The following is a 26,650-nucleotide window of genomic DNA, read 5'->3' as shown; positions in this document are numbered from 1 at the left end:
CCATGTCGACATCATTGATTGGGGAATGATGCGCAGAACGCCAGCTAAGCACACATCAATTAATTATATGCATCCAAGCATACAGTCGGACTCTGTAGTTTTGGAGGCACCGAGAGCAAGGGATGCAGAGATGTCTAAGCGACAGTGGATTGCTCCAGAACTATACGATCCGCGATACACTGATGCATACACAAAATCGAGCGACATTTATGCATTGGCTATCTATTTGACATGCTGATAAATTTTTGGAGTGCAGCCATAAAAGTTTATTTTCCAAAAGAAGTTTTTTACCACCCGAACCAAGATGTTATGAGGGCCATTCATATTAAAGTAGATTGTTGGATGAAGTTAAAAGAGCAGGAACAAAGAAGAAATGCATCTGACGTTTTGATATTTTTCAAAGAACATTTAAAGACAGATCCTAACCCTGTCCAACGTCCCCTTGTTGAATTTGCACCATCTTTTTATTCGATTTAAACATTTTTATGATATACATATGTCTTGTTTAGGGTATTCTATTTTTATTGAAGTGTGTTATCTGGTTTTAGTGGTTCACCTCCTTGAGTCAATTATCTTTAGTCATTTCAAACTTGTCGTGTTATACAAGGTATTTCAAATTTGTCTTGTGGTTCAATTGGGTCCGGCAATTGTGATTTTGTTTAGTCACATCGGTTGTGGTTTGATTTAGTTGGCTATGACGTCTTATGTAGTGGATGAGAAGTTGTTACCTTGTGCATCTGTGAAACTATTGAATCATGAGAATATATATTTTCAATGATATTGAATATTTGTCTATTTGTCCATTGCAGCTCCAAGAGAAAATGGCCAGTGAAGAACAAGTTTGTGGCACCCAATCAGTGCATGATGATTAACAACAAGCGACTATTAATGCATATCAGCGCATGAAGTCTCTAGCACACGGTATGTCAGTACAACAAGCGACGCGCACTGCTCGAGGACGACTCTCAAAATGGGCAAATCCAAACCACATGCAATAAAAGGGATCAACAAAGAAGCGATGAAGGACATGATCAAAACAATATGGCCATGTGAGGACGCAGAGATCAAGAAAGAAAGGTGGAAGGTATTGAAGTGCCTCCACGATGCGATCAAAGAAAACACTGAGAGGATCTACTTGGAACTTTATGGCCATCCACCGCACAATGCAGATTGTTCTTTATATTTTGCAAAAATGTTATATGTTCACTTTGTGCAACAACAACCAGCAGAATTTTCATCAGAGGAGACAACTGTTGCCACTCATGATATCAAGGAGAGTTGTCACTTTCATCCGAGATGAGCCGGCATTGATAGTGGAAGACGTCGACCTACATTTAAAGAGAAAGAAGGATATTTACACGACACAGCTGGAAGAGAAAGATGCAAAAATAACATGGCTTTCTATAGCCACCCAGATACCCCAACCCTCACAGGTCCAAATGGAGAAAAGCATTCACCGCTTAAGCCAGGACGTTCAGAATCTGACCCAGCGAGTGAATCCTCTGCCTGTACAAGGGACACACATCAACCACCTTGTCCTGCATCCAGATTTGGTCCCCTCGTCTACTTCAGATGCATCCTCATCTTCCCAATGTCCAGTTTGCTACAAGAATTTTGATGGATGGAGTGGATATTATACATTGACATGTGGTCATTATTATCTCTTCTTCTGTCTTATTCGTTTAATGCAAAATAGTAGCCGATACGCAATCTATTCACAAGATATTTCACAAGGAATATATATTATGTTTGGCATGAAAAATGAGTATAAATTCAAGCAAGCCCGCCAAGATACCCCTAGCACAATTAGAAATCTATTTGGTGACCAAGATGCTTGTTACCATATACATGTGGTAGTGATGTGTGTGAACACACTAGGACCGCCGGGGCATTTTTTCCCTCTTTAGGAGGTTTTTCACCCTGTGCATTGTATATACGCCCATCACTCTAGGGCTATCTATCTTTCCATTGTACACTAAGTAACACACTCTCTATCGTGTGCCTTGAGCTTCCTTCGTCTTCTCCAAGCTGTGTACATTTCTCTGCAACCCTAATTCCAACAATTGGTATCAGAGCAGGTTGCGTCCTCTCAGGCCTAGTCGCCAGCTGCTCCAGTACACGCCTACTAACTTTCTCCGATTTCAGTGAGCTTTGCGAGCGTTCGTAGGTCGACAAATAATTCGGGGAAGCTCATAAAGCATGGTTTGCTCAGATTTTTTATTTGGGCTCATTTCGTCCTCCGCTTCCACTACAGACAGTGCTGCACAACCTATTTCTTCATTTTGTGCAGAATTTCTGTCAGTGCCATTTTTTGCATAACAGGTGCCTTATAGTCTTCTACGGTTTGTGCTATATAGCACGTGTTGTTTCTGCTCTGTTTCTCCTATTTTCGGGCAGTTTTCACATCAAGTGCAACATTTACCATGGCTGACAACAACAACACAGATGTGTTCAAGATGTTTGCTGCTGAGGACAGGTTGGATGGGGACAACTACCCTATGTGGGCTTATATGATGCAACATGTTCTTGTGTCAAAGGGCGTCTGGAACATTGCGCAGGGCATTGATGTACGTCCTGGTTCTGAGGATGTAGGCAATGTTGAGGATGTTGCAGGTCTTGCTACAAGGATTGCTGCTAGAGTTGTTTTGCCTACGACAGAACAAGCTCATTGGGATGTTAAGGATGTGCAGGCTCATGCATTGATTCTGTTGTCTGTGAAGCGCACCATTGTTCCTCACATCCGTTCAGCAAAATCTGCAAAACAGGCTTGCGATATTCTAGCAAGTCTTTATGCAAGCCGCAATGAGGCTAAAATTGCATTGCTGCGTAAAGACTTGGAGTCGAAGATTATGCATGAGGAAGATGATATGGACACTTTCCTTGCTAGTGTCAAGGATATCAATGAGCAACTTATTTGCAGGTGAAGTTATTTCTGACAGTTCCCTTGTGCAGACTGTTCTTGATGCCTTACCAGATTCTTACCAGACTTTTGCTAGTACTTGGAGACTTATGACCCAGGGAAATCCTGAAGTTGTCAAGTTTGATGCATTATGCACATTGTTGTTGCAAGAGTCACTTTCCAGAAAAAACAGGACTAGACAGCGTGCAGTTGAACAGGCTTTTATTGCTTCTCAAAGAAAGGGTGGTAACAACAATGCAGCCACTTCTTATGGTTCTGCTGCGAGTGGCAAAAATTCTGTTCCTAATGCTTCTGCTGGTAGTAATTTTTCTGGAAATTCTGGTGATTAGGGCAAAAAGAAGATGCGTTGCCATTATTGTAAAGCCAATGATCACTTGATCAAGTCATGTCCTAAGTTGAAGGCCAAAGAGGCTAAGAAGAAAGAGGGTGGTTCCACTGCAAATGCTGGTTCCACTACAAATGCAACCATTGTTGAGTCTTCTGTGAAAGGAGACTGTGTTGCTAATGTTGATGCAGAATGGGCTTTTAGCGCAGAGTGCACTTACAATCCTGCTGTCCATGATGCATGCTTGTTAGTTAGCTGCAAATTCACATGTGTGGTATTTCGACAGTGGTGCTACAAAGCACATTACCTCACATCGTGAATTGTTTACTTCTCTCGAGTCTGTCCCTCATGGGAATTCAGTCACTTGTGCCAACAATGCCTCTTATCCAGTTCAGGGAGTTGGAAAGATTGTGCTCACTGCTGCTAATGGCAGTTCCTTCACACTTGTTGATGCACTTTATGTACCTGGGATCAAGAAGAATCTCTTGTCTGTATCCGCACTTGTTAGACTTGGACTTGTAGTCAAATTTGTGGATGACAGATATACAGTTCATGATCTCAGTTTTGGTGATGATATTGTTGCATCTAGGATTTTGTGCCGTGGGCTGTATAAGCTCACTTTGTATGACAAGTGTGGACAAAATTTTGCAAATGCTGTTGCAGATTCAAGGGCAATTTTAGATGCAAAACTTTGGCATGCACGTTTTGGTCATCTGAATTTTGCCAGTTTGCTGCGTTTGCAGAAATCTGATATGGTTGCTTCTTTGCCGCCTCTTGAAGCACCGCTCAAACATGTTTGTGAAGGCTGTATTTTGGGTAAGATGCAGCTAAATTTCCAAAGGATGGTTCAGTTCGGGCCACATGCAGGTGCATAGTGATGTTTGTGGACCCATGCAAACTCCGTCCTTGGGCAATCACCTGTACTTCGTGACTTTCATTGATGATTACTCCAGGCATGCATGGGTATTTCCGCTTAAAGAGAAGTCCAAAGTTTTTATGTGCTTCAAACAATTTCTGGCTATGGCTGAAAATGTCTCGAAATGTACTATGGGCACCCTCCGTTCCGATCGAGGGGGGGAGTATATGTCTCATGAATTTAATGCATTTTTGGCTAGTCGTGGGATAAAACACCAATGTACAGTGCCTTATACACCTCAGCAAAATGGTGTTGCTGAGAGGAAAAACAGGTCACTGACGGAAATGGCACGATGTATGGTCAAAAGTCAAGCTTTGCTGCATTCTTTTTGGCTTGAGGCCATCATGTGTGCCACTTATGTACTTAACACGTGTCCTACGAAAGCTTTGCAGTCTATTACTCCATATGAAGCATGGCATGATAGAAAGCCTTCTATTGAGCACATGAGTGTTTTTGGCTATTTGGCATATGCTTTGGTGCCACAAGTGCAGCGCAGAAAATTGGATGATAAGGCTGTCAAATGTATTTTTGTTGGTTATAGTGCTGAAAGCAAAGGTTACAGGTTGTATCATCCGCAAACAAAACGTATTCTGGTTTCACGAGATGTAGTGTTTGTGGAAGATTCTGTTGAGCCCTTGCTGTCATGTACTAGAGACAGTAATGTAAGCTCACAGGACATTTATGACACTTTGTTGCCTCTTTTGAGTGGTGGAAATACGAATGTAAGTTCCAATGAGGCAAATGTACAACCTATGGGGGTTTCTGAAAATGTTTTAGATCAGCCTATTACTGATGCAGATGTACATGATGTACTTGATGAGGAAAGGGATGAAAATGAGCAGGCTAGAGGTATGCCAAAATGGCTGGTGCACACTTTGCGTGACAGTAAATTGGATGCACCTTTGTCTAGTCGTACTCGTTCACGCTCTCGCCATGCATCTTATGCATCAGATTGTTATGCATTGGATGTTCTAGCTTACATGATGTTGAGGAGCCTCTGTCTTTTGATGAAGCATAGAATTCAAAAAATTGGATGGCTGCCATGCAATCAGAATATGATGCACTTATAGAAAATGACACATGGACTTTATGTGATTTGCCTCCTGGAAAAAAGGCCATTGGTACGAAGTGGGTTTACAAGTTGAAACGCAAGCCGGATGGTGAGATTGATCGCCATAAGGCTCGACTTGTTGCAAAGGGTTATGCATAGCAAAAGGGCATTGATTATGAAGAGACTTTTGCTCCCACTTGTCTTATGACTACTGTGCGTTTTCTATGTGCAGTGGCAGCTCATTTTGGTTGGGATGTACATCAATCAGACATTGTTACTGCTTTCTTGAATGGTGACATATTTGAGGAAGTTTATGTAACGCAGCCTCGCGGTTTTGTCATAAAAGGACAAGAGGACAAAGTGTGCAAATGTAAGAAGGCTTTGTATGGGTTGAAGCAATCTCCTCGTGCTTGGTATGAGAAAGCTGACACTCATTTGGTTAAACGAGGCTTTTGTAACAGTCCAACAGAAAGCACATTGTATGTAAAGCGTGAGGGTGATGTCCTTCTCATTGTGGTTCTTTATGTTGATGATTTGCTGATCACTGGACCAAATGAGAGACATATTGCTGAATTTAAGGCTGATTTGAATGCTACTTTCAAGATGAAAGATTTGGGGATGTTGCATCATTACTTGGGTATACAGTTTAAGCAATGTGATGGTGGTATTGCCTTGTGTCAGAAAAGTTACATAGAGACATTGCTATGTAAGTTTGGACTTGAGGATTGCAAACCTATTGCCACTCCCATGGAAACAGGTTTGAAGTTGAGTCTACATGATGCTGGCGATCCTGCTGATGTCACTCTTTACCAAACTGTTGTTGGCTGCCTCATTTATGTATGCAACACGAGGCCGGATATTCAGTTGTGCAGTCTCACAGGTCAGCATATTTATGCATAGACTAGGGTCTAAGCATTGGCAGGCTGTCAAGAGGATTTTTCGCTACCTTAGTGGCACTTTACATCTTGGCTTGTTTTATCCCAAGGGGGGATCATTGCTGCCAGACTTACATGCTTTTTCGGACTCAGATTGGGCTGGTTGTTTTGACACGCGAGTGTCCACAAGTGGTTTTTGTTTCATGCTTGGCAATTCATGTATATCATGGTTGAGCAAGAAGCAACCTACTGTGGCCACTTCGAGTTGTGAGGCTGAGTACAGGGCAGTCTTCACAGCTACGGTTGAGTGTGTATGACTCAGACGCCTTATGGCTGATTTGGGTGTTGGACAGGACACTGCCAACACTATCTACATTGACAGTCAGAGAGCATTGTTAGTTGCGAGGAACCCAGTTTTCATGCTCGCACAAAGCACATTGAGGTGCATTACCAGTATGTGAGGGAGAGGCTCTCAGCAGGAGAGATCAGCTTGGCTTATGTGCCAACACAGGACAACCTTGCAGATCTTTTCACAAAGGCATTTGTGTTGTGAGAAGCTTGAAGCTTTCCGCAAAGCTTTGGGCTTACTCCCCTTTGTGGACTGATCCTCTCCTCAGGGCATGGCATTTCCCTTTACTCATGTGCCAGCTCTCGTTCACCGCATCACTCCAGGGGGGGTTTGTTACCATATACATGTGGTAGTGATGTGTGTGAACACACTAGGACCACCGAGGCATTTTTTCCCTCTTTAGGAGGTTTTTTCCCCTGTGCATTGTATATACGCCCATCACTCTAGGGCTATCTATCTTTCCATTTCACACTAAGTAACACACTCTCTATCGTGTGCCTTGAGCTTCCTTTGTCTTCTCCAAGCTGTGTGCGTTTCTCTGCAACCCTAATTCCAACAATGCTGCTTCAGAGAAACACCATTGAGATCGACAAACTATGTATAATCGCGAATATGAAGCATTGTATATATTCAAAACAAATTGAATACAAGGTCTTTTACAATGGTTTTTGACATGACCTTCATTCTACTCTCAAGCTATATTGAATCTGTGAAGTTGTTATCAGGTTCTAAGTCTGAGTGTTGTGGATCTCCTTGTGATTAAACCTCCACATCTATTATCAGATTCTCTTCTATTTTGTCTATAGTGCATTGAGATACACCAACATTGAACTCTTCTTCGTTTTTGTTTTGACAATCATACAACCACGTTTGCATTTCCTCCTCGTAGCCAGTACTTTTGATGTGATTCAATATCTTTTTGTTGCAAAACATATACACTAATTTTTTCGCTCTTTCTGCTAATAGTCTGTTACGAATAGTGCTGTGAATATACTTGTACATATTCTAGTTTCTCTCTGAACTTGAGTTTGCTGCACATTGTGCTGGTACTTTCATTGCAAGGGGATGTAAGATAGAGTAATGCACTCCACCATTCATCATCCACCACTTCCATGAAGGTTGCTCTTTTGCCATTACCTATACAAAATCATTTGCAAAAGGGCCTTTTTTAATGCACTCATTTCTTTGATGCAACCAATTCGGTCCTGAACGTTGGAGTAGAACGTGTTGACCATGTGATAGAAATCGCTGACCACCTCTGTATTGGACATCAGATGTAAATTCCAATACTCCGGATCGAGCATGTAAGCAATGCTATGGAGTGTACTATGAGCGCTCTTCCACCTTGCATGAAAATACTGGGCCAAAATTCTTCGCTATTTGCCAGAGAATGGTAGTTGGTACTTCTTCTCTACTACAGACTCTTTCAGCTCTTCGGGACTTTCAAGACTCTGTTGGACTGACCACCATGTCATCCACACTTTGCCCAAATTTGGTGCCCTTTGATCAAGGTTGCAAATCACGAACATAACGGGCATCATTACATGGTATGCATCCATTACACTCCTCCACCAAGCAGTCTTGTTTACGTCGCCACATAAACATGTAATTTTATCTTTCACTTTTTCTTTTTGCTCAAGCTGCCATTCATCAAAGGCACGTGCAATTGAATGTGTCAATTAGATCGCACTTATTGTGGAGAAGTGATTCCAATGTATAAAGGTGCGTGCAGGACCGAGTTTCAACAGGAAGTTTCAACATCACTGACATGCGTATTCTATACAAATCGAGCACTCTTTGTCGTTTCAAGATAAATTTCACGACGTGATGTGCTATGTCAATTATTTTGGCAAACCATGTGGTTTCTTCGCTAGTGTACCAATCCTTCAGCACCAAGTTTAAGCTGTGCGTATTACAACCATTGGCAAAAATGTGTGGATAGCACTTCTTTATTAATCTACTGGCGTTTTTATAATTCTTTGCGTTGTCCATGATTACTTGAACGACATGTTCAACACCAATTTTTTTAATTACATTAATCAAGACCTTAGAACTGTATTTGCCACTTCTAATTGCACCAAAACTATCAATCGTCTTTATAAACGTTTCTCCCCTTAGACAAACTAGCATTACATTGATCATCGGTTTTCTTTGAACATTCAACCAGCCATCACTCACAATTGTGCATCCTAAAAGCGAAATATTCCCAAGTATTATTTTGCCAACATGCTCTTTGACTTCGATATAATATTTGTCTAAGAAAACATTTCGTATCATGTGATAAGAAGGAGTTGAAAATCCTGGGCCAAACTCACCGATTTTCTTCCAAGCAGCCTTCCAATGATTGCTGTCTACCATGACCAAAGCACTTCCAGTGAAGAATAGTGCTTTGGTGAGTGCAGTTTGTGCTTCTTCTAGAGACTGCACTCGAACGCTTTGATATAATGATTTTTGATGCATTTGACCAAGTCCACCTTCATTGTGATGCTTAAAAGGAATGCTGCTTGAAATTTACTCTCCCTACGCAGGCTGTTCTCCAAGGTTAGTTGGCCTCACCACAGGATCTGTGGAGTTAATATTTGGCTCTGACAACTCTTGACTTGCAGCCACAGAGCTATATATATGTTATCTCTTGCCACCTAGCTCTTCTCTCAAAGGCTTTGCAATTGTAGGTGCCTGAGGGTGTTCATATTTCTTACAACTCCTTTTAACGCTATCCAGAAAATGGTCCCTAATACGTGGTGCACCGTCCGATTTTGTTGTGAGACAAAATTTACATTGCCACTCCATATATCGGCCGCATATGTTGTGAGCATAATCCCACTCTTTGCCAGGAGCTTTTTTATTCTTTGGCTTCTTTGTACCACTTTTGCCCACATTTTGCTCCATTGCTTTTAAATTAAAACTAAAGACAAAAGAACCAGATGTTTATTTTTTAAAATATTTTTCTTATTTTCAATATATATTAAAAAACCATTCTCTATGAAAGTAACAAAAATGCACAATATGAGATTTTCAATGCACGCTAGTCAATCCACATATCGATCATCTATGTTATGAGAAAACATACACATTGCAATACACTCTATGCACGACATAATAACTACAACAATGCTATGAATTTCTTAATGTAATTATTATTATGATGATGATTTATATGTCCACTTTGCTTTGCAAACAATAAGACACGTCTAATTTCAAATGCTATAAAGAATAATCAACTTCTACACCGAACGATGTCAATTGTTTGCAAAAAACAAACGAAAGCAATAAAATATATGATTGGTCATTATATCATAATACATAATGCACTCTCTGTATAAATCAATGCATGAACTAACGCAAATAAATCTTCAATATAATCACATAATTTAGGACTACTTGTATCCAGTGAAGGATTGTAGCCTCCTTATGCAACCAATTCAATATATAAAAGGTATTTTCACCCAATTAAGGATTATAGCTCTTATATTGTGGGGTGACAGTGCATATCAACTCAAATCTATAATGGTGAAAAATGTAAAACTTCAAGGATCTTCATATGCTCAGTACACTAGTACAAAACATCCAACCCCTGACTATCGACTCGTCATTTACATATGCTCATCTTCTAAAACCAATTACAACCCTCATTTGAACCAATGGCTTTGTCGCAATGAGCACGACTCTCCACATTTTCAATTGTTTTGATTTCGTACCTTTATGTTCGGTAATGAATTAAAATTTTTAGAAGTGGTTACGAAATTAAGAATCACGTTTGGCCCAAAAAAAGGACATGTGACTCTGTAACCTTAGGGTAATTCACAAGGAGATGACTATACCCGGCACTCGGATACACTCCCTAAAGATTTGCCTAATTAAAGGACTGCGGTAAGCACACTGTTTCCTATATATAATTACTCCCATCGGGCTTGTTCATTTCCCCGACGGACCCATCGGATATTTGCAAATGCTCGACGGGCTGGTCGGAGAAATGAAAAAACCCGACGGGATCCGCAAGGAAAAAGTAAAAGTTCGACGGGCTAACTGGCTCTATGGGTTTTTGCAGGTCATAATCAAAGTCACATTAACAATTAACGTGCTCACATAATTCTCTTATGTAAATACTAAAGTTATTAACGTAATCACACGATCGTGATTATGTCAATGAAATCCCTGGCGCGCACGCGCACAGACATAGACAATTTATTACAAAAAAAAACATTACCTTCTCAAGGCCACTATGATTCTAACTCGCAGTGCTCTAAAAAAAAAACTTTGATCGAAAACTTGGAAAACTTAAGTACAGGTAATGTTACAAGTAAATTGACTATATTTGAAGATTTTCACACACTAATGTTAGAGGAAATTCTGTAGGTGGGATAAGTGTTGCACATAAGACGTTGTGTATCACCATAGACATCAAGTGAGGTTAAACGACTAGACATTAAGTGTGTTGTAAACCCTCAGCACTATCTAACATAGGGTCATTAAGACCCTAGGACGGTTGGATCAACAGTCGCAGACGGGTTACATGGATCTCAAGGAGGACAGATGAAGGAGAAAAATGTCAACGCATTGACCTGTCCCCCCCCCCAAAGACTCGAAGTCGAGACCTCCTTGTTGGCAACCCGACGTCCTAACCACGCGTCCGCGTGGGGTTGCTTGTTCCCAAGGCGAAACCATTCTCTCATAAAGTGAACTGGAACTATCGGACAGGGGCAAAATTAAACACATACCAAAATAGTAAACAGGATAAAAAAAAAAGTAAACAACGGCAAATCGAATGGCGTCCGTGCTTCGTGAATTTGTGCTTCATTCAGCACCCTAGATCCCACCCTATACCCGGCGCTGAGGGTTGTCAAACATATTGAGCAGGGGACTCTTAAGTTTTAATGGAGAAGAGCCGTTTCAGGCATGTCTGTACTGTCTGGCGCAGAAGAAGAAGTTGCAGAGGAGTCGATGGGATCATGAGTAGCGGCAGCTGAGGAGGAGATGGTACTCCAGGCGCTGAGGGTGCTGGTCTTGTATAGAGGGCCATAAGAAACAACTGGTTGGAGAGTAGGAATTAGTGGCAGGGCCCCTCTTCCTTCCAAAGCGTCTAGCGCTACCTGAATCGATGGTCTCATTTTGGGGTCTGGATGTAAGCAAGCAAGGCCCACTCTCAATGTCCGCACGGCCACTTCACCCCCATCCGCAGTATCCCCTTCAAGCCTACTATCGCAGGCCTCTCTCAATCTACCCTTGCTATGCAAATCCCACACCCAGTCTAGCAGGCATCCTTCAAATTCTCCAGGCAAGCTCGCATCGCCGGGGGCGGCGCCCACACACCACTTCCAAAAGAACCATTCCGTAGCTGTACACATCTGACATGGTTGTTGCCCGTCCTCTCCCTGTCCGATAGGTCTCCGGTGCCATGTACCCTAGCGTTCCTGCGAGATGAGTTGTATGCCCATCCACCCCTTCCCCTAATTGCCTTGCTAAGCCAAAGTCTCCAAGCTTGGCATTGTAGTTGGCGTCAAGCATGACATTGCTTGCCTTGATATCTCTGTGCACAATCACCCTCTCACACTCCTGGTGCAAATATTGTAATGCAGAGCCCAATCCACATAATATATTGTACCTGAAAAATCCACTAACCAATTGATTAGTAACTCGGGCACAATATTATTCCACAAGGGTGGTCTCCTCGATGATCCAAGAAAACAACTGACAGAGAAGGATGTAATTAGAGAGATGAAAGTAATTGGCACGCACAGAGAATTGGCAGCGTATGTATGGAGATGATGGTCATCCACTCATCTTGATGGCACCTAACATGAGTTAATATCTCTGAATCTTCTCATTTAGTGAATGTGGGCAATGTGCATGTCGGTTGAGTGATTTGTATCTTCAGAGGAGCTATGACAGAAACTCAACACCCACAATCTTATCTCTTTCTGCTCATGTCTGTGTATTTGTGCAGGTGTGAATACGTGGTTGAGTTCTATGCATACTCTCGGGCAGTTCATGATGTTATATGAGGACTTGTAGCATTTGCTGACGCTGTACTTATAATTAACTTAAAAGTTTCCAAATTACAATGTTAACTCCTTGAGTTATTGTGATGAATCTGAATGGTTGTATATAATGTTAAAATTGTGGGTGCAGATCGTTTTAGGTTTTTCCTAGATTCATCTGGGGGTGCCAATACTGTGTGCATTTTGTGCACATGCGAATGTTGCGACATTGTCACTAAACTAAACCTATACGCTGAACAGCAATTACAAACCTTTTGCTCCAATCAAGAATCACTGAGGATGTCTGGTTGAAAAGAGAGCGATCGAGGCTCCCATTGGGCATGTACTCATAAACAAGAAGAAGGTTAATGCTTTTGTCTCTGCACCATCCTTTAAGCTGAACCAAGTTTTTGTGGCGGATCCGGCTTATTATGCTCACCTCTGCAAAGAATTCTCTCTCCCCATCTGTTGATTTTTGTGAAATACACTTCACTGCAACCTCTGTCCCGTTGTCGGGCAGCAACCCTCTATAAACTGATCCGGAGCCACCTCTCCCCAACAAGCAATCATCACCAAAATTGTTAGTGGCCATGCTTAAATATCTGTAGTCGAACTTCTGCAGCCCAAGGTCCGCCTTGGAAGGAGAGGGCAGCCCATTACTGAGATGGACCCCTGATGGCAATGGATGATTAGTTCTTTGTCTTCTTAGTCTTCTTGATCGTCGACGCTTCTGGCATAGAAAAAGAACTAGAATAACCATGCCGACAACTAGAGTACCAGTGCTGGATAGCCCTGCAATGAGGCTTACATTCGAGCCCTTTTCCTTGCCTACGGATGTGCTATTGAAGCTCCATGAAAATATGCGGTGATACGCGGCTTTGCCTCCTGTACCCGCCGAAAATCCAATCAGGACATGCTCCGGCAAAAATTGGGTCAAGTTGATACTATAGGTTAACACAGGCGAGGTTGGCTTGGTGCTTGACAGATTCGTAGCATACATCTCCAGCAGCGATTTAGAACTGGAGAAATCAACCCAGGAGTAAACAAAGGAAGAATTTGGTAAACCAAAGGTGAGGTTGGAATAGTTTGCAGAGACAACGGAGTTGATGTCGATGCCGATGTGGTTATCACTGTTGTCAATCCCAGAGTTGAGAAATGTGTCGAATTCAACGGCAACAAAGCCCAAGAAATCAAGCGGGAGACCCAATCCTGAGCCCTTGCGATCGTCGGGTACGTCAGAAAGCTTTGGATCAAGCAAGAAAAATGCAAGGCCATCAGCAGGTGGAGTGCCAACATTTATAGGGACGATGCTGAGGGTGAAGGAGCAATTGAAAGAGGCAGCCTCCTGAGTAGCAGAGTCCCACAAGAAGAGCTGGTCTGCATTGTAGATGCGGCCTGTGCTTTGGAAGGGGGCGTTGTTTTTGACGGTGAGCTCTACATCGTCAGGGTTGAAGGAGACGTTGCCCATGTATGTGAGGTAGTCCTGTATACTTGCATCGGCACCCATGGTAGGGTAATTGAAGCTCAATGAGAGAGCAGCTGCAGAGTCCTGGTGCAAGAAGAGTATTACTACTAGTAGTACCATAAGCTGGTGCAAGGGCTCAACTCTAAACCTTGCATCCATCGTACGCGATCACCGTGTGAGGAATTTGGAAGCCGCTTTGCAGCTTCAAGGCAAAATGGTAAGCTATTATGGTGCTGTGCTGAGCGAGAGAGAGAGAGAGAGAGATTTGGACTCTTTTAGAAGGATTAAAAGGCCATCGTCCTGCACTCCTAGCTAGCTAGATACCAAGGAGAGTTATTTAGCCGGTGACCGGGACTCTCTGAGCACTATTTGACACTGGGTCCTAATCACACCAAAGTGGTGAGATCAGCGGGACTCTCTCAGCACTATTTGACATTGGGTCTTCTTAATAACAGCACAGTGGTGAGATCAACGGTCGGAGGTGAAGCACACAGACCCCAAGGCTGGAGGGAGCATTGTGCAAAAAAAAGAGTCAACAGTGGTGGTGGCTTGAGATTCAAAGCCGGCACCTCGAGTGCCTGTGGCTTGTTGACACCGAAGTGAATTCACATCATCAGAAAGTTGTCCGTTGTTTACCCCTCTGTCATGCCCTTGTTTACTTTTCGTGTCCGCGTTTACTTTTTCGCACGCTTTTGGTTTTGTGCCTACACTTGTCCCTCGTTGATCCCACCACCTTGGTTTCATTTACTACCTCGTGTTAGATAGCGTTGAGGGACTCCTTATTGGCAACTGGGTCACACCTAGTGGGAGTGGGGGAATAGTGCGAAGCAAAATACCAATTTTAGCTTACTTGCAAACATTCCCTTGATTATCAAACCCCTCCTAGAGTTTTACTAGTACTTAGAAAAGAGTAGGTGATAGAAGTAGTACCTAATTATTTGTGTGTAGACAAGCAGAGCAGGACTTCCAACCTGTTACTAAATTAGTCTTAATTGGCAAGCAAGGAACCGCCGGGTGTTTGAGGGGGATCTGGCTGTGGCAAGCTTTTGTGAAATCATACAAGAGAGTAGAGTGACGGTCCACATGATTGGAGGTAAACAAGCCTCAGAGGACTGGTCTAGAACAATACATATCATGATGACATCTTGTAATAAGTAAAGCCTAGGAGTAGTTGTGGTTTCTCTATCAAGCAGAGAACTTGTAATCCTTTGACCCTCAAGGCTGTTGAGATAGGCATGGGACATCCCTCTACACCTCATTTTAGTTGATGTTGACACCTTAGTATATTTGTTGTAAACACAAGAATGAGCCAAGTCTACCAACCGTGTGCCTATAAATAAAGCCTTGTGCTGTACATAAATATATGCTATGCAATATGATATCCTACTATTGTGTGTACATCAATTTGTCCCTTTAGTGGTCGTGTACCTTTTATTAAGTGTGTGTAGCTCACTGTGTAACAATGGAGTCTTTCACCTTTGAGCCTCCTTAAGCTCCCTTCCCCTCGCGATCCTAACAATTGGTATCATAGCTAATTCTTTTGCTAATTGCTTTTGTCTTGGGCAAGTTCATGGCTAAATGCCTAGAGCCACTACCCTTACATGAGTGATTGCAATAGGTTTTGGGCTCAACAAGTACGAATTATAACCTAGTCTTGCTTTATGCACTAATCGATTGCAGTAATTGAGCTCCTACCAATTCAATTCCTGGCTAATTACTGAATCATTAGGGTCAATCAAGCTCTATTTTGCACTAATTTTGAATGCTTTTGCTTGATTTTATTGTATAAACCAAGAGCTGCATTTTGATTCTCAATTGTATGCTTTGAATGTGCTTTGCGAGAGCTTTTAGCAGCCTGCTCAAGCACTGAAATTGGAGGAGATTAGAGCCCCTAATCCTGCTCACTAACTCTAGGTGTGTATGTGTGGCTATAAGGACAAATTCAAGTGGGAGCCACCTCTTACAAGGTGTAACCGAAACCTTTGACCGGATTCTAGGCCAACCGGGTGCTCAATTGGAGCTAATTGCAATTTCGGGTCCGCGATCGGCCGAACCGATCGACCGGCGAATTCTGCAGCAAACTGACCCTTCCGGCGAACCTGACCGGCCGCCTCCGTCCATCTGCTTCCGACTGGTGCCCAGCTGACTGGCTGCTTGATAAGCGCCAACCCTACCCGACCGACCGGCCACGTGCTACCCGCTGTGTCCGCGCACTGCCCAAACCTGCCGGCTCTGCCCTCTCTGCCCGGTCTACCCACGTGATGCCCGGTCTGCCCAAACCTGCCCGCGCTCTGCCCACTCTGCCCGAACTGCCTGCCCACTAAGACAAGCCTCCTTTTCACATATGAATCTATGCCTCAAGGACTCATTCCCACCACTCCTATCAGTAGAAAATCCACGAGCCTTGCTCTTTAATCTCGCATCATATTTTGTGCTCGCCGTACACAAAAGTTTTGAAATTTTGTGAACCCCAAACCAACATCTCTTGAAGCTTTAAGCATATTGAGAAATTTGTGAAGAGGTGCTCCATGAATTTGGAGAGTGACTTCACAATCTATTTGTAAAATCATTGAGATTGGCTTTTACAAGGACAAGACACTGCCGTAGAGAGAGTCTCTCTATTGGTAAGACCAAGTCCCTCTGTTTTTACAACCACTTTGCATCATGGGAGAGAAGGGAATCGAAAAATTTAACGGTGAAGGCTTCCACACCTGCCTGGCAAACCAAGCTGCGAGGATACCTTATGAAAAAGCAACTATGGTCTGTTGTAAAGCCAAGAGTAAGCGAACCATCCACTTCTGTCGAAGGCACTCTCACTAGGGCCCAAATTGCACAAGCACAAGCTAAAGATGAACAAGCACTTGGCATAATTATCATGTTACTCCACAATAATTATGTGCACTTTACAGATAGCTGCACCACTGCAATCCAAGCATGGGATATTTTGGAACATAACTTTGGTGCTAAACAAAAGCAAAGTAAGATTAGCTTAAAGAAAAATCTTTACAAACTTACTATGCTTCTTTAGGAGGATGTTTCAAGCCTTGTAAACAGACTAATGAGCATAATCACGCAACTCACTTACATTGAGTGCCAAGTCCTAGAAGAAGATCAAGTCGCTCTGCTCTTGAGTGCTCTACCTGAAAGTTTTGACAACATAGTCATAGTCTTAGAGCAAAAGGAACCCATACCTTCTCTGCAATACGTTACAGGGGCGATCCATGAAGAAGAAAACAAAAATAAGAAGAAATCTGAATCAGTGGAAGGAGCTTATTTTACATCATCATCATCATCATCATCTAGCGTCATCATCATCACCTAGATTAAATAACAAGAAGTGTTATGAATGTGGCAAGCCTAGACAGAACTGCTACAAGAACAAATATTGTAGCAATTGCGGCATCAAAGGTCATCCACCATCAAAGTGCCAAGGAAGCAACAAAAATAGAGTCAATATTGCAGAAGAAAAGGATGGAGATGCAGCTCAACAGGAAGAGAATTGTCTCCATGTGTGTGCCGCCCCCAACTACTTTTGCGAATATACTGATGTACTGTAAAATGGATAGTCTTCCACCTTCTCTGTTTAAGGGGAGGACTTCTTAGTCTGTGTGACACCATGTAATGAGACCACTCAGTCTGTGTGACTATAGTCTGTGCGACTACCTCGGTCTGTGTGACCATTAGCCTGTGTGGCTTTAGGTCTCGATTCAGCTTCATTCAGTATAGTCCATGCCTAAGGGGAGGATTGTTGAGATAGGCATGGGACATCCCTCTACACCTCATTTCAGTTGATGTTGACACCTTAGTATATTTGCTGTAAACACAAGAATGAGCCAAGTCTACCAGCCGTGTAATATCAAGGCCTATAAATAAAGCCTTGTGCTGTACATAAATATATGCTATGCAATATGATATACTACTATTGTGTGTACATCAATTTGTCCCTTTAGTGGTAGTGTACCTTTTATTAAGTGTGTGTAGCTCACTGTGTAACAATGGAGTCTTTCACCTTTGAGCCTCCTTGAGCTCCCTTCCCCTCCCGATCCTAACAAAGGCTCGGTCTGAGCTCGAGGTTGGTGTATATTTCTGATGTTCTTAATACTATTCACTCACAATTGTGAGTTTTGCTAAAAAAAAAAAAAAACAAGGTCAAGAATCATAGTGGCCTGCTAAGGAAATGTAATGTAAAAGTAGATGAGAGTTGTGTTTGTAGGATCTATTTTTACGTGGTAGGAAGAATCCCAAGATCTATCCAATGAGTCTTGAACTCAAGACCTAATAGTGCAAAGGGAACTAGGATACCAATCTACCACACTTAGGTGATACAAAGGTTATTCTGGAAACCTTAACGATCTCTGGTCCTTAACGATCTCCGATGAGACATGAACTCCAGGCTTGATTCCACACACACACACACACACACACACACACACACACACACACACACACACACACACACACACACACACACACACACACACACACAGAAGAAGAAGAAGAAGAAGAAGAAGAAAAAGAAGAGGAGGAGGAGGAGAATTTTAATGTCATAGGGAACTATCCCAAGAGACCTTAAAGATTTATCCGTCGATGAGGAGAATTGAACGAACGAGAGAGAGAGAGAGAGAGAGAGAGAGAGAGAGAGAGAGAGAGAGAGAGAGAGAGAGAGAGAAGAAGAAGAAGGAGAAGAAGAAGAAGAAGAATAAGAAGAAGAAGAAGAGGAGGAGGAGACTTTTAACGTCGTAGGGAACTATCCCAAGAGACCTTAAAGATCTATCTGCCGACGAGGAGAGTTGAACGAGAGAGAGAGAGAGAGAGAGAGAGAGAGAGAGAGAGAGAGAGAGAGAGAGAGAGAGAGAGAGAGAGAACTTATATTCCCTTTACAAATGCAAATTTGGTACTCAGATCCATTTAGTGGCTTTCTTCTCCTTTTCTATAAAGTACAAGGTAGTGCTATAACACAATTGAAAGGACAACTCTTGCTTGGTTTGTGTAAAGGTATCACTATGTGAAGCAAGAATGGAGTGGTGGTGAGCCCTAGCACCTTTACTTTGATAAGAGGTGCTCAACAAAGTATTCAATGTGGTGAGGATGCATGCATATATAATAATATTGAGGAGAGGTTGTATATGAGTGGAGGAGCTATGGAGGCTTTCTCTTGGGAGGAGAAGCTAGGGGTGCCCTTGATAGTAATGCATAGAAGAAGGCTTTCACATGAGCAACACAAAGAGATCATCGGCTTTTGAGAGTAAGGATGTGGCAAAAGCACTTGCCCTTACACCATTCAATCATGGTACTAATGTGCTTTTTAGGAGTGATGAGGACAAATTTCTTGCACTTACTACACCATTCAAGCATATATGGTCAACACAATATGCTTTCTAGGAGTGATGGGGATAAATCCCTAGTAGCACTTCCGCCAATGAAGCAATATGGTAGTGATATGCTTCTTAGGAGTGATGAGGAAAAAGCACTTGCACTTACGCCATCAAAGTATGGTAGTAATAAGCTGTGGTAAAGGATTTCCAGTAGGATGGACAATACCCCATCATACAAGCAACCTACAAACTCCAATCGAGGTATTGCAATCCGATTTCAACCAGAGCTTGTCACTTCATTTTCCAGCACTCTGTGCATGGCCTTTGCTGCTCATTAAGAATAAACTTTATAAATGCACATGTAAATAGCACGGTCAAAGAAACATTCAACATACGGATGGAAATAAAAAATTGGAGAGAAGAACAAATGTAATAGAATTGCGTTTGATGACTCAGATAGAGTACCGACACAACATCAATTTGTGCAATTTCTCTGCTTGGTAGTTACACCTAGCTCATACATTTGAAGAGTAAAAGATCATTAGCCATGCAATACATTACAAAGATGCTCAGTGTGAAGATATAACCGTACAACAAGTGTAACTAGAGGCTTTTTCCTAGGCAGAGGCAACTTGTGCTATTCGCATCCATTGCAGCAAAGCCATCTGTTTGCTTCAAAATTTTACTTGAATGCAATGAAACCACGTATTAAGCTACACCAAAGCTTGAACCCCTTTATACAAAATGCACAGAAGAAGGTCCAACATTGGCACATTGAAAAGGACACGCGTAACAAATGACTTGCTTTCAATCCCATATTTCATGGAACTTTTACTCCACATGAAGAAGACAGTCAAGATTCCGCATGAACTTTAAGTTACTCCGCATGAAGAAAACAATCAACACCCAAAACATCAAGTTGCAATCATGTGTTGCCAACTTACCTCTTGTCTTCAGAGATAGCTAAACAATCATAACCTTTCTCTATCCTTGAGTTGTGTAAACATAAGTACAAGGCAGTCAAACCACCTCATCATTGCCAATATCGAAGTCACACTCCTCATCAAATTCTTCATCGTCCTCACCAAAAGACCACTCCATGTCATCATCTGATGCAAACCCATGTGCATCATGATGTTCCTCCTCTGAGAAAGCTTAAAAGCTAGCATTTTGTACGGGCACATCACAACCAAAACCTTGAGTTCCACGTCCAAATCATTATTGCGGACTCTTGCCAGTACTTCAAGTTCTCTTTTCCAAGAACAATCATGATAAACAACCCGTGCCTGAATAGATTCTTGGAAATCTTGTGCCGGTACACCTTGACAATGTCCTCCCAAGGAAACTAGAAATTAGTATATCTTTTCAATGACCTAGATCTCCAAAAATAACAGTCTAGAGAGCTTTGTCTAGAGATCCAAAGCTCTGGCATTTGCAAGCATCCGTGCAAAATCCATGTCGTCGGATACAATACATGTGATTCCCTTGTGTATGGAGTCCCCGGGGGATTCACTCTATATGCATAATGGGATGCCACCTGCGAGCGGACAACTTTGATGAAACCCCTATATACGACTCATATTAGGGAATATGACCCCCCTTTCTACGCTTATACAAAAATCAAGAAAGAAAACTATCATACCCCTATCTTACATATAAAATTTAGGTCTCACATGATCTAACTAAGTAAACTAGTCAAATATTGTGTAGCATAGTGACTGGCAATGTACTAAGGAACCACTTCTATTGATAACTAGATGTACCCTCAATGTTTCTTAGTTTGACTTTCAAACTATGTGCGCGATCAGCGTGCACTCTAGCTACTCATCCAATTATGACCCATCCAAAGATGGTGTAAATCAACCCTTGACCTGCTAATCAGCCCTTATCTATGATCGACTTGATGCAAAATTTGATGTGTGACCTGATAAAAAAATTCCCCAAAATTCATCCGAGCTCTAGTGCATAGCGATGACCAAGCATTACAAGTAATCAACCTAGGTCAAGTCCCCCTCCCCCTAAATATGATACCCCCTCCCTATTTTTAAGCTTGAGATATAAATTATTGGGGGCCTACCCCTAACTTATAGGTTTATTTAAACCTGTAAAAAAATTCCCCTCCCTTGCACTTACGTGGTGCGATAAGTTTTCCATGGTGAATCCCCCGGGATGGAGTCTGCCATCTATTTCTTTAGCTCAATGTCTGCAGCTTGAGGCTTATACTACACTGTCTTTACAAAGATACCCACTCGGGGAAAAGCTAGAGAACCTTTGGAACCAGTATTGGGCTTGCCACTTCTTTATACATCTGCATCTTTAGAAGCATCACAGCTCTGTATTTCTCTTTCTTCTTTCCCTTAAGAGAATGCAGCCTTGTCATCCTCTTGTTATGCTCTATCTCGTGAAGCTGCTTGAAATGCTTCTTGAGAAGAATGTTAATTTTGAATTTTTGACCACAAAGGTTGCACACATAGGGTTGCCCTGGTTGCAAAGGCCTTTCTTTTCAAAAGTCTCTACCTCTTTTATGTTGCACATCTATTCACGCACCCGATTTGGGACATGCATGAAAGCACGGTAGTTCGCATATGCCACCATCTCAACAACAGAGCCAAATAGCAAAGCAGCAAGTCAAAGGTAGAGACCTGCATCGCATGGAGATGATGTTGGGGGCTTGTTGTCAAGGTCCCAAGACACAGATACTATCGCATTCTTGAAAGGAGAATTATTTAATTCACTGCTTGATTGTCCCTGGCTGAGAGGGCTCACATAACCTGAAGAGGATAAATTGCCAAATCTCTGATGTAATCCATAGCTAGCAAAAACAACCTCAAGCAATCTGTTAGCACATGCAGGATATTTGCTTGGAGGCCAGAGAAAACATAGGTATGGCTTAGATTGGCGGAGCACATGCCCTAAACCATAGCCATAGGAGCATGAGAGAGAGAGAGAGAGAGAGAGAGAGAGAGAGAGAGAGAGAGAGAGAGAGAGAGAGAGAGAGAGAGAGAGAGAGAGAGAGAGCACTCGACTCAAGAAGGTGGAAAGGACTCAGAAGCAAGCTCAACATGGACCATCCTCCCAATTTTAGGTGCTCTTGGATTGAGGCTTGTGATGGGGCAAAGAGAGAGAGAGAGAGAGAGAGAGAGAGAGAGAGAGAGAGAGAGAGAGAGAGAGAGAGAGAGAGAGAGAGAGAGAGAGAGAGAGCGAGAAAGAGAGAGGATAGGACTCAACATGCTATAGTTGCCAGCCTCATAGGAGAGCTAGAGCACGTCTTCACCTAGACCAAGGAAAATGACATTTCGCATATAATAAACCCATCACATCACAAACACAGAGATTCAATGCACCACATCCGTAGAGTCTGGCTACAATAGTGTTCGAGAAAAATTTTCAAACATACAAAACTCCTTTCCTTGAATTTACCAAGAGGAAATTTTAGAAAATCAGGTTTATTTTTTGGGTTTTAACACTATTTTTCTTTATGTTGGTGTGCGCTCCTTGCCGCACTGTCGAAGCAAGGGACTTGCCAATGCACCGTGTGCGAGCCGCAGACGGCTCCAAGCACACAACTAGTTTAACTAGTAAGCTCAAAGAGGGCAATGGTGTGTCACTCACCGCCTTATGCTCCTGCCGTAGAGGATTCCTTGCCGCGAAGAAGAAGGAGAAGCCGCTACGCCGCGCTCAACCGCCTCGTCGCCGCCGTGCCTTCGTAATGCTCGATCGCACACACACTCTCCCTCTCTCTCTCTCTCTCTCTCACATACACACACACACACACACGGAGGTGAAGAAGAAGAAGATGGAGATGGAGATGGAGCAAGAGCACTCTTCTATTGCACAAATGAGAGAATGAGTGAATTTTAGGTTTAGTTGGCTTTTATATGAGCTCACCCCATTCACACTTGGGCGCCCATGCTTAGCCAACTAATCCCTTGAATGTCCCAGTTAGAGTGCGCCTCTCATCGGCGATCACTCTTACCCTTTTCCTATTGGTCCGACAAGCCCGGTACCTGACTCTACCAAATACATAATACACGTCTGTCGTAGGTGATGGGGTGTCCGTGAGCCGTGAGGGTTAACATGCCCCCCTTCCTGATGTAGATTCCGTCCTCGGAAGCTATTGAGTTGAAGCTGGTTCGTCGAGGTGGAAGAGCATTTGAGATGAATGTCCTTAGCCTTCTTCAGTCACTGCAAAATCAAACAACATTGGCACAGTAATTGCATTCTCTTAAAAAGCATATGCAGTTTTAGGTAGACAAATTGATTGGTAAAAGAATTTCAAACAATTTGTTAGCAATGAACATTAAATTGCAATGTAATCAAATGCATAAACAGATGTAAAGGTAGAAAATTAAACAAGTCTGGGGTCGCTAATTTGACGGTCGAAAGGCACTAGAGATCGAATATTAATACCATGGGTAAGCTTCTTAATTATCTGTGGTCAATTAAGTTGTTTAATCGCGAGAGCCAAGTATTCATGTTCGAGGGCTGACTAGAGGCTATATCTAGAAGACCTTGTAGTTAAGCTACCATAAAAGTAATTTCTCATGAAATCATCGCCTGACTGATTACTTTTTCTTTGACCCCCCAAAGTCTTTTCACATTGATTCAATTATGATGTGTGTGCTTATTTTGTATGCCTTAGGTTTTTTGATTTTCAAGGAAAAGCGCCCACACTGGGAACCTCTAGGGCTCTAGTACCATAGGCGATACATGTGAGTGAAGTACCAATTTAAGCAGGGATTTCTCTTCCAGCTTAAAATTTTACATTGTGGCACTTTGATTTTTTGTTTGTTCATTTTCAGCATTTTAATTTTGTAACTTTGGGGGGTCATATAACACTGTTACCCTCCCCAGGCTCATCACATTAGTAAACTCCCTTTATAATACTTAAGCTAAAGGTCAATAGGGTTAAGCCCACTAGAAAGCCCTAGTACATTTCACACAATGCTGCCTAAATCGGATTAAGAACCTAAGTAACCATTGCTTATTAGGAAGGCATTCCCCATGGTATTAAGAGAAGATTTCTAATACCTAGCTCGGTCAAACTAGCTTAGTCGGGCTGCTTGAGTTTTAAACCTAGACAACTGATTATGACAAAACATTACATTGAATTAAATGTTTGATACTAAGAAAATGCATTGAATATTATGCTACCAATCACAATCAAGGCAGACAAACATGGATGCAAAAAGATAAGGGCAATGCTAATGGATATAAAACACCTGTTTGTGTTGATGGTCGCGCTTGATTTGAAGTGTGAACGAGAGAAAGGTTCCATGAAGGTCCACATCCTAACCACAGCAACACGTTCCTGTACACACTATGAAACACAAACAATACCTCTAGGAGGCACATCAGTGGGAAAAGAGAACTTCGCTAATCTCTCAACTCTAAAACAGAAACACTCCTATCGTACTAATCTTACCTACCCTCCATCACTCAAGTGATGAGGATCAAAGTTGTTTTATGGCATAGGTTTCTGTTTCACTGTACCAGATGTGACATGTGTAGGTCTGAGTCAATGTTTTGACTTTTAATGTGCATACTCGTTTGCTAATTGCTCTTGCTCTTTATTTATTTTTTGTTTTTTGTGAGTATAAAGCTTTATATGTACATTCCCTAAGATTGGGAGATATAGAGGTCAGGGAGGAAGGTTGAGAGGGAAACAAGTGAATGATGGATGTCCACAAACACTCCCCCCTTCCTTGGGTAGATCATACCGTTTGAAATGAGCTTGTCACCCTTTGAAACCAATTGTTCCAGTTGGTAATAGGTGAGGATTTTTGCCAGTAGTTTTCTATTACCCTAGGTGCCTCGTCAAGTTGCAAGGGTGGTAAGGTACTCTCCCAGGATCGAACTTGAAGTGGTTCATCAGGTGATTCTTGAACACTGGGAGGTGTGGATTCTTTTGTAGCTTCATGGAGGTCCACTACTATAGATGGAGGCTGTGTAGAAGCTTTTACCTCTATGGATGTATTACATGAGGAGCTAGAAGCTTCATGGGACTCCCCCCTTCCTGAGCTAGGTGGAACAAATCGTTCTTTCTTTGGTACCCAAACTAGCTCGGGAGCAGGTGTGTAGCATTCTGTGATTTTTTTCTTTCCACGATCATTGATTCGCTTTGGAGCTACGGGATTGGGCTCACTTGGGTCAGGTGATAGGTAAGAGCACAATCTACGTTTTGGCACCCAGATTTGATCATTTCCTTGATAGTAGCCTTGGGCTTCCAATAGTCGTTTAGGGATCCATCGCAACATTTTCTTACTTTTCTTGGAGCGAGTGGTACGTTTCTTACAAGGCTTCTATTTTTTAGCACTAGCTATGGTCGCTAAAGAAGCTTTAGGGACCCACTTGTATGTTTTCTTCGTTACATTAGGATGAGTTTTGTCAGAAGCGATATGCATTGCTTGTAGCATATTTAAGGGTACAGGCATTTCATCCCCCTCAGGTGTTACCCAGGTCGTCCCCCTATTTCCCCAAGTGTCTATGGTTGCTGCTAGGTGGACCCAATCCACATTGTCCAACTCAGTCATCCCAGGTAGGATATCCATATAAGGAGAATCTTTGCCAATGTCTGTATCCTTCTTACAAGTGTAACAATATTGAAGTGGGGCCGAGTGAACTGTGGTGTCAGAGCGATGATCAATAATGGTTTTACTCCCTAAGGGGTGTACCTTACCAGTCACCAAATCCACTCTAAGGACAGAGTCTTGGAATTGCAAATAGACATGATTTTTAGACCAATCATGAACCATTTGTGCTTCCCTCATGAATGGTCGTCCTAAAATCATTTCATATGACCTAAGGTGTTTAGAGAAATCCATTACAATGAACGTATGTTGTACCTTGTGTCCTAGAACTTTGATCTTAAGATCCTTGAGCATCCCCATAGGTTTGGCTATGGTACCATTTGCCATCTTTACCACAATGTTAGTAACACTGAGGCGGGGTTTTCCCATGGATTCCCAACAATCTTTTGTAACGATGCTAGCTCCTGCACCACCATCAAGAATTCCCTTTATAGTTAATCCCTTGGTAGTGATGGGTAGGGTCGCATTAGACTCGTCGCCTTCAAAATACTGCCCTAATTCGTTAATGGGTACCTCGATCACAGACTCGTGTCCATCTAAGTCAAGTGATTGCACATGATTTTCCTCATCAATCATAATCGAGTCAGGCCTATTTGGTTGCGCAAACTGCGGTAATCCCGTTCGTAGCTCTCCGTTAAGGAATGCTCGAAGTGCAAGGAATAACTCAGGATCTCCATACAGCTTTGCTATGATCGTGGTTCGGACCTCAGAAGACATGAAGTCCACTAGTTTGGAAACATTCATTGGCATTTTGCAGGGTGTAGGTCCTTGACTAGGAACTGGTGAGGATGGAATCTCATATTCCTCAATGGGATCAGGTATTCGTTTGTTAAATATCCTTTCCAACAAGAAAGGTGTATGCTCAC

At 42.4% G+C, this 26,650-nt stretch overlaps 2 pseudogenes across 1 annotated transcript; both read right to left on the bottom strand.

Annotated features, from left to right (window-relative positions):
- Positions 1-10,710: 10,710 nt before the first annotated feature.
- On the bottom strand, positions 10,711-14,395 carry LOC147440066 (L-type lectin-domain containing receptor kinase IX.1-like; annotated as a pseudogene). Its single transcript, XR_015184487.1, has 2 exons — positions 12,687-14,395; positions 10,711-12,038 (listed from the first exon to the last, which is right to left on the bottom strand). The product of XR_015184487.1 is annotated as an L-type lectin-domain containing receptor kinase IX.1-like (transcript).
- A 5,819-nt stretch (positions 14,396-20,214) lies between these two features.
- Positions 20,215-26,650, bottom strand: part of LOC147440065 (uncharacterized) — a 78,275-nt pseudogene continuing 71,839 nt past the window's right edge.

This window comes from Adiantum capillus-veneris, chromosome 16 (genome assembly GCF_014529385.1).
Source record: "Adiantum capillus-veneris isolate H3 chromosome 16, ASM1452938v2, whole genome shotgun sequence".
Taxonomy (NCBI): domain Eukaryota; kingdom Viridiplantae; phylum Streptophyta; class Polypodiopsida; order Polypodiales; family Pteridaceae; genus Adiantum; species Adiantum capillus-veneris.
Note: the sequence above shows the minus strand (reverse complement) of the source record. Positions and strands in the feature narration are given on the sequence as shown.